The sequence below is a fragment of the Durio zibethinus genome, chromosome 8 (genome assembly GCF_047325235.1).
Source record: "Durio zibethinus cultivar Kanyao isolate XHJ-2024 chromosome 8, ASM4732523v1, whole genome shotgun sequence".
Classification (NCBI taxonomy): Eukaryota; Viridiplantae; Streptophyta; class Magnoliopsida; order Malvales; family Malvaceae; genus Durio; species Durio zibethinus.
Window position 1 is genome coordinate 14,621,205 of NC_143169.1, and position 8,790 is coordinate 14,629,994.

Here is an 8,790-nt window from a genome sequence, read left to right on the forward strand (position 1 = left end):
ATCCTGAACCGCAAAAACTTTTGAAAATCGTGAAAAATAGAAAACGGGTTGTCTTGCCACGGAACTTCACATGAAGGCTTAGGGGACCATTGTATTAATTTACATGCCATAAAAATGGCATTGGCATGGCAGAAATATGAAGATGTGCATGAACCCACCTACCACCTGTTTGATCCCCGACTTGCGCATCTTGCCTCTCTAGTTGGCTGAACGCCCGCACACTCATTTCATGGGTTGACTTCGGCATACAGAGTTCATCTCTAGTCTAAGCATACGAAGTTCATTCCTAGTCTAAGATCGGACTGGATCGAGGGTTGCGACAGCAGGATCGGCAGCACACAGGGGGGACTGGGCCGATCCCCGGCTTGCCCATTCTGCCTCTCCGGTTGGCTGAGCGCCTGCACGCCCGTTTCGTGGGTTGGCTTAGGCATAGGGTGTTCATTCCATGTCTAAGCCCCAGTCGAATCGAGGGTTGTGGCAGCGGGATCGGTAGGACACAGAGGGGGATCGGGTTGATCCCTAGCTTGCGCATTATGCCTCTTCGGCCGGCTCAGTGCCCGTACGCTCATTTCGTGGGTTGACTTAGGCATACGAAGTTCATTCCCAATCTAAGATTGGACCAGATCATGGGTTGTGGCAGTAGGATCAACAACACGCAGGGGGGACCGGGCCATTCCCTAGCTTACGCATTCTGTCTCTCCGGTCGGCTGACCGCCCGCACGTTCATTTCGTGGGTTGGCTTAGGCATACGGAGTTCATTCTGTGTCTATGCATACGGAGTTCATTCCCAGTCTAAGATCAGACCGAACTGAGGGTTACGGTAGCAGGACCAGCAGCAGGATCGACAGCATGCAAGGGGGGACCGAGTCGATCCCGGCTTGTGCATTCTGCCTTTCCGGCCGGTTGAGCACCCGCACGCTCGTTTCGTGGGTTGGCTTAGGCATACGGAGTTCATTCCATGTCTAAGTCACAGCCAGATTGAAGGTTGTGGCAGCAGGACTGGTAGCGGGATCGACAGCATGTAGAAGGGGACCGAGCTGATCCTTGGCTTACGCATTATGCCTCTCTAGCCGGCACGCTCGTTTCGTGGGTTGACTTAGGCATACGGAGTTCATCCCTAGTCTAAGCATACAGAGTTCATTCCCAATCTAAAATCAAACCAGATCGAGGGTTGCGGCAGCAGGATCGACAACACGTAGGGGGGACCAAGCCGATCCCCGGCTTGGGCATTCTGCCTCTCCGATCAGCTGACCGCTCGCATGCTCGTTTCATGGGTTGGCTTAGGCATAGGGAGTTCATTCCATGTCTAAGCATACGGAGTTCATTCCTAGTCCAAGATTTTGAGGCACGGTGCACATACCGGGCTCGGGCATGTGCTAGTGCCACATTTTTTTCGCCCGGGGCACCATCGTTGGAGCATCGTCGGAGAGCCAAACCGACGGTATTGGGGGTTCCAATGATTGGGGGGGCCGGTAGGGTGTGCGCACATGATGTGCAATGGGTACTGGTACTTGGCCATTATATTGGCCCCTTATGCCTCATCAAACCTTGAGAACTCACACCCCCTTAAAGAGCATTTGAGATTTTATAGGTTTGCTGCCAGTAGCCATTAAAGTGTCTAAAATGGGGACACTTTTTTCAAACGGTCACAAAATCTTCTCCACTTTGAGTTTTTAGCTGAATTTTTTTGTGCTTGCCAAAAAAAATAAAATGATCACCTTTACCAAATTTGGAGAGAAAACTCTTTCTAAAAAAATTTTAAAAAATCCCGAACCGTAAAAACTTTTGAAAATCGTGAAAAATAGAAAACGATTCGTCTTGCCACGAAACTTCACATGAAGCGTTAGGGGAAAATTGTATGAATTTACAAGCCATAAAAATGGCATTGGCAGGGCAGAAATATGAAGATGTGCTTGAACCCACTTACCACCCATTCGATCCCCAGCTTGCACATCCTGCCTCTCTGGTCGGTTGAGTGCCTGCACGCTCATTTCGTGGGTTGACTTAGGCATACAGAGTTCATCCCTAGTCTAAGCATACGGAGTTCATTCCCAATCTAAGATCGGACCAGACCGAGGGTTGCGGTAGTAGGATCGGCAGCACGCAGGGGGGACCAGGCCAATCCCCGACTTGCGCATTCTGCCTCTTCGGCCGGCTGAGTGGCCGCATACCTGTTTCATGGGTTGGCTTAGGCATAGGGAGTTCATTCCATGTCTAAGCCCCAGTCAGACCGAGGGTTGTGGCAGTGGGACTGGCCGCGGGATCGACAGCACGCAGAGGGGGACCGGGCTGATCCTCGGCTTGCGATTATGCTCGTACGTTCGTTTCGTGGGTTGGCTTAGGCATACGGAGTTCATTCCATGTCTAAGCATACAGAGTTCATTCCCAGTGTAAGATTAGATCGGACCGAGGGTTCCAGTAGCAAGACCAATAGTAGGATCGGCAACACATAGGGGGGTCGGGCCGATCCCCGTCTTGCACATTCTGCCTCTCCGGTCGGCTCAGCACCCGCACGCTCGTTTCATGGGTTGGCTTAGGTATACGGAGTTCATTCTATGTCTAAGCCCCAACCGGACAGAGGGTTGTGGTAGCAAGACCGGCAGTGGGATTGGCAGCACGTAGAGGGGGACCGGGCTGATCCTTGACTTACGATTATGCCTCTCTGGCCGGCCGAGCGCCCGCATGCTCGTTTCATGGGTTGACTTAGGCATACAAAGCTCAACCCCAGTCTAAGCATATGGAGTTCATTCCCAGTCTAAGATCAGACCAGACCGAGGGTTGCGACAGCAAGATCGACAGCACGTAGGGGGGACCGACCCGATCCCCGGCTTGCGCATTCTGCCTCTCCGGTTGACTGAGTGCCCGCACTCCTATTTCGTGAATTGGCTTAGGCATAAGGAGTTCATTCCATGTCTAAGCCCCAGCCAGATCGAGGGTTATGGCAGCGGGACTGGTAGCAGACAGAGGGGGAATGGGCCAATCATTGGCTTACGCATTATGCCTCTTCAGTTGGCTCAACGCCCGTACGCTCATTTCGTGGGTTGACTTATGCATACGGAGTTCATTCCCAGTCTAAAATCGAACTAGACCGAGGGATGCGACAGTAGGATCGACAGAACACAGGGGCAGACCGGGCCGATCCTCAACTTGCGCAATCTGCCTCTCCAGTCGGCTGAGTGCTTGAACGCTCGTTTTGTGGGTTGGCTTAGGCATACGGAGTTCATTCCATGTCTAAGCATATGGAGTTCATTCCTGGACTAAGATCAGATCGGATCGAGGGTTACGGCAGCAAGACCAGCAGCAGGATCGACAGCACGTATGGGGGATCGGGCCGATCCTCAGTTTGTGCATTCTGCCTCTTCGATTTTGAGCCACAGTGCACATGTTGGGCTCAGGCATGTGCTGGTGCCGCATTTTTTTTCACCAGGGGCACCATCATCGGAGCATCGCCGGAGAGCCTAACTGGCGGCATTGGTGGTTCCGATGATTGGGGGGACTGGGTGGTGTGCGCACATGATGTGTGATGGGTGCTCATACTTGGCCCTTATATTGGCCCCCTTTCCCTCATCAAACCTCGAGAACTCACACCCCGTTAAAGGGCATTTGAGATTTTATAGGTTTGCTACCCGTAGCCATTAAAGTGTCTGAAATGGGGACACTTTTTTCAAACGATCACAAAATCTTCTCCACTTTGAGATTTTAGCTGAATTTTTTTATGCATGCCAACAAAAATACAAGCATCACCACTACCAAATTTGGGGACAAAACGCTTTCTAAAAAAATTTTAAAAAATCCCGAACCGTAAAAAGTTTTAAAAATCATGAAAAATAGAAAACGGGTCGTCTTGCCACGAAACTTCACATGAAGGCTTAAGGGACCATTGCATGAATTTACAAGCCATAAAAATGGCATTGGCATTCCAGAAATATGAAGATGTGCTTGAACCCACCTACCACTTGTTCGATCCCCGGCTTGCGTATCCTGCCTCTTTGGTGGGTTGAGCGCCCGCACGCTCATTTCGTGGGTTGACTTAGGCATACGGAGTTCATCCCCAGTCTAAGCATATGGAGTTCATTCCCAGTCTAAGATCAGACCGGACCGAGGAATGCGATAGTAGGATCAGCAGCACGCATGGGGGACCGGGTCGATCCCCTGCTTGCGCATTCTGCCTCTCTAGCCGATTGAGTGCCCACACGTCCGTTTCATGGGTTGGCTTAGGCATAGGGAGTTCATTCCATGTCTAAGACCCAGTCGGACCGACGGTTGTGGTAACGAGACTGGTGGCACGTAGAGGGGGATCGGACCAATCCCTGACTTGCGCATTATGCCTCTCCGATCGGCTCAGCGCCCGCACGCTCATTTCGTGGGTTGACTTAGGCATATGGAATTCATTACCAGTCTAAGATCAGATCGGATCGAGGGTTGTGGCAGCAGGATCGACCTCGACTTGCGCATTTTGCCTCTCTGATCGACTGATCACCCGCACGCTCATTTTATGGGTTGTCTTAGGCATACGGAGTTCATTCCATGTCTAAGCCCCAACCGAATCGAGGGTTGTGGTAGCAGGACCGGCAGCGAGATCGGTAGCATGCATAGGGTGATCGGTCTGATCCCCGACTTGCGGATTATGCCTCTTTGACCGGCCTCTCTAGTCGGTTGGGCACCCGTACACTCATTTCGTGGGTTGACTTAGGCATACAGAGTTCATCCCTAGTCTAAGCATACGGAGTTCATTCCCAATCTAAGATCGGATCAGATTGGATCGGATCGAGGGTTGCGGCAGCACGTAGGGGGACCGGGCTGATCCCCGGCTTACGCATTCTACCTCTTTGATCGGCTGAGCGCCCGCACGCACGTTTCATGGGTTGGCTTAGGCATAGGGAGTTCATTTCATGTCTAAGCCCTAGCCAGACCGAGGGTTGTGGCAGTGAGACCGGCAACATGTAGAGGGGGACCGAGCCAATCCCCGGCTTGCACATTATGCCTCTTCGGTTGGCTCAGCGCCCGCACACTCGTTTCATGGGTTGACTTATGCATACGAAGTTCATTCTCAATCTGAGATCAGGCCGGACCGAGGGTTGTGACAGCATGATCGACAGCACGTAGGGGGGACCAGGCCGATCCCTGGCTTGCGCATTCTGCCTCTCTGATCGACTGAGCACCTGCACGCTCGTTTCGTGGGTTGGCTTAGGCATACGGAGTTCATTCCATGTCTAAGCATACGGAGTTCATTTCCAGTCTAAGATTTTGAGCCATGATGCACATGCTAGGCTCGAGCATGTGCTGGTGCCATATTTTTTTCACCCAGGGCACCATTGTCGGAGCATCACCGAAGAGCCTAACCGATGGCATTGGGGGTTCTAGTGATTGAGGGGGTCAGGGGGGTGTGCGGACATGATGTGCGATGGGTGCTGGTACTTGTGTTACAGGCTCTGACCTTAAACTCAGAAACCATGCAGCCTTAGGCTTGGAATCTCCTCGTTTATGCCTAGGTCAACCTAAAACACAAGTGTACGGGCACTAGAACAACGGGAAGGGCTGATTATGTAAGTTAAAGAGAAACTGGATAAGAAGGTAGAATTTTGGAAATGCTCTTGTATTCACGGAAACGGAAGTGTTTGATGGTGTACAAATGCGGAAGGAGCAGCCCTCTATTTATAGTTGAGGCTCTAGCTTACACTTAATGGTAATATCCCTAGAATAAAGGCTAAAATCATGGGATTATACAGATTACAATCAATCAGGATGCTAACTCATGATTTTCATGGTCAACCAAATCTGCCAGGATGCTGCTGCTGATCCTGCCTGCTTCCAGAAGCTTCCCTTGTGTGTCCAGCACCTTGGGCCCTTCTGGATGTGGTGCAGGCAGCTTGTATGCCAGGCCTTGGTCTCACGGGCTAACCTGTAAGTTGGGCGGGCATTCTGAACTGTTTGCTAGGCTTTGCACGTAGATACCCACCAGCATACCTGGTCTGCGGGCCTCAACCTCTGGCTCGCCTGCTGGTGTGCCTGATGTGCCTGGCGCACCCGCCCAGTGCATGACATTCTCCCCCACCTGATTGCACAATGCCCTCGTTGCGTCTTTTGCATGGTACTGCCTGATTTGGTCCCCGAACTGCCATAAGTCATCTACTGGTTCCTAGCTCGCCTCACTGTCTAGAAGTCCCTTTCAGCGTACCAAGTACTCTTGTCTTGGCTGATAGTTCTTTCGTCTCACCTCCTGGTCAGCTATGATGCTGTGGACCTCCTTCCTATTTGAGGCCCTTACTCCCAATAGTGCACACTTTGACTCTGCCCGTCCTGGATCTCTCTCATCCTCATGGAACAGCTTGAGCATGCTCACATGGAACATCGGGTGTACCCTCTGCTTGGGTGGCATATCCAGCTTATAGGCAACCTTGCCTACCCTCTTGACTACTCGAAAAGGTCCCTCATACCTCTGGACTAGGCCTTTGTGCAGCCCCCTATGGTGCACAATGGGATGCAGCTTCACCAACACCAAGTCTCCAACCTGGAACTGTATGTCCCACCTATTCTGGTCTGCCCACTTCTTCGACCTCTTGGCCGCCTTATGTAGACAAACTCTGGCCAAGTCAGTTTGCTCCTACCATGCCTTGGCAAACTTGTATGCTGCTGGATTCGGCCCTGTATAACCTATAGCAATCAAACTGGGTGTTAGTGGTTGTTGCCCTGTCACAACCTCAAATGGGCTCTGGTTCGTTGCCTCACTCCTTTGTAAGTTGTAGGAAAACTATGCAATATCTAGCAGCTTTGGCCAGTTCCTTTGTGTGGCACTCACATAGTGCTTGAGGTAGACCTCCAATAGTCCATTCACTCGTTCTATCTGCCCATCGATCTGTGGATACATGCTGGTGGAAAAGTTCAAGTCTAACCCCAACAGCTTAAACAACTCAGTCCAGAACTTGCTCGAGAAACACCCATCCCGATCACTAACAATGGTCCTTGGCACTCCCCAGTACTTAACCATGTTCTTCAGGAACAATCGAGCTACCTCCTCGACTGGGCACTCCTTGGTTGTTGGAATGAAGATTCCATACTTGGAAAACCTGTCCACCATTACCATGATGCTTCCAAACCCTTCTGCTTTGGGTAGACCGACTACAAAGTCCAGAGAAACACTCTCCCATGGTCGTTCTGGCACTGGCAATGGCTCCAAGAGACCACCTGGTTTCTTGAGCTCCACCTTGTCCCGTTGGCACACAAGCAAGTCTTCACATAGGCCTCCATATTGTCCTTCATGTACGGCCAGTAGTACCGATCCTTGATCAATGCCAAGGTACGGCTCACTCCGGGGTGTCCAGCCCATCTTGAATCATGGCATTCTTGCAAAACTTCCTTGCGGAGCTTTTTGTGCTGCGACACAAACAGTCTACTACCCCTGGCGTACAGCAAGCCATCCTGCAAACAAAACCACCTAGTCTTACCTTGTTGGGTGTACTCCATCAAAGCCTTAGCTGTAGGATCATGCGCAAGTCCCTCTTTGATGCACGGCACCAGTGACCCCTCTGGTTGGCTAATGGTAGCAAGGTTAGCCTTCCTGCTCAGGGCGTCTGCCACTAGGTTTACCCGCCCCGACTTGTACTCCATCTGGAAAACAAATTCCGTAAGAAAATCTTACCATCTCGCCTGCTTGGGGGATAGCTTCTTTTGTGTCTAGAAGTAGCTGGCTGCCACATTGTCCATCCTAACCATGAACCTCGACCCCAATAGGTAATGGCACTAAGTGTGCAAGCAGTGCACCACTGCAGTCATCTCCTTCTCTTGGACCGTGTACTTACGCTCAGTCTCGTTCAGCTTCCTACTCTCGAATGTAATTGGACGTCCCTCCTGTATCAACACGCCTCCTATGGAAAAGTTTGATGCATTGGTATGCACCTCATATGGCTTGGCATGGTCTGGCAAGGCCAAGATTGGCTCCTCGGTCACAGCCCGCTTCAACCTGTCAAAGGCTTCCTAGCACCCTGCGCTTCACTCCCATGCTTTCCCTTTCTTGAGCTAGTCAGTCAATGGCATGGCTATTGCTGAGTGACCTTTGATGAAGCACCTGTAGTAGTTGACCAGCCCAAGGAACGATCTCAACTCAGTGACCTTGGCTGGCGGTTGCCACTCCAGGATGGAGTGTATCTTGCCTTCATCTATGCGTATCCTGTCACCTCCCACTATGTGGCCAAAGAACGGGATCTCCTACTGGGCGAATGAGCACTTCTCCCTCTTGACAAACAGCTTGTGCGCCCATAACACCTCGAACACCTGTCTCAAGTGGTTTACATGCTCTCTCAAAGTCTGGCTGTAGATCACAATGTCATCCAAATAAACCACAACAAACTGATCAAGGAATGACTGAAGTACCTTGCTCATAAGGGTGCAGAATGTTGCTGGGGCATTCGTGAGTCCGAAGCCATCACCAAGAACTCATACGAACCATACCGAGTGACACATGCTATCTTTGGCTCATCTCCCTCCGTGATCCTGACTTGATAGTAGCCTAACCTCAAATCCAGCTTGGTGAACCACCTTGAGCTCCCAAGTTGATCGAACAAGTCTGCAATGAGTGGGATGGGGAACTTGTTCTTGATGGTCAGCTTGTTCAAAGCTCGGTAGTCTATGTACAGCCGTAACGACCCATCATGCTTGCCCTGAAATAAAACCGGTGCACCATAGGGTGCTTTCGAAGGCCTGATGAAGCCAGTATCAACTAACTCTTTGAGCTGCTTCCTTAACTCCTCCAACTCTGGTGGAGACATTCGATAAGGGGCTCTAGCTGATGGC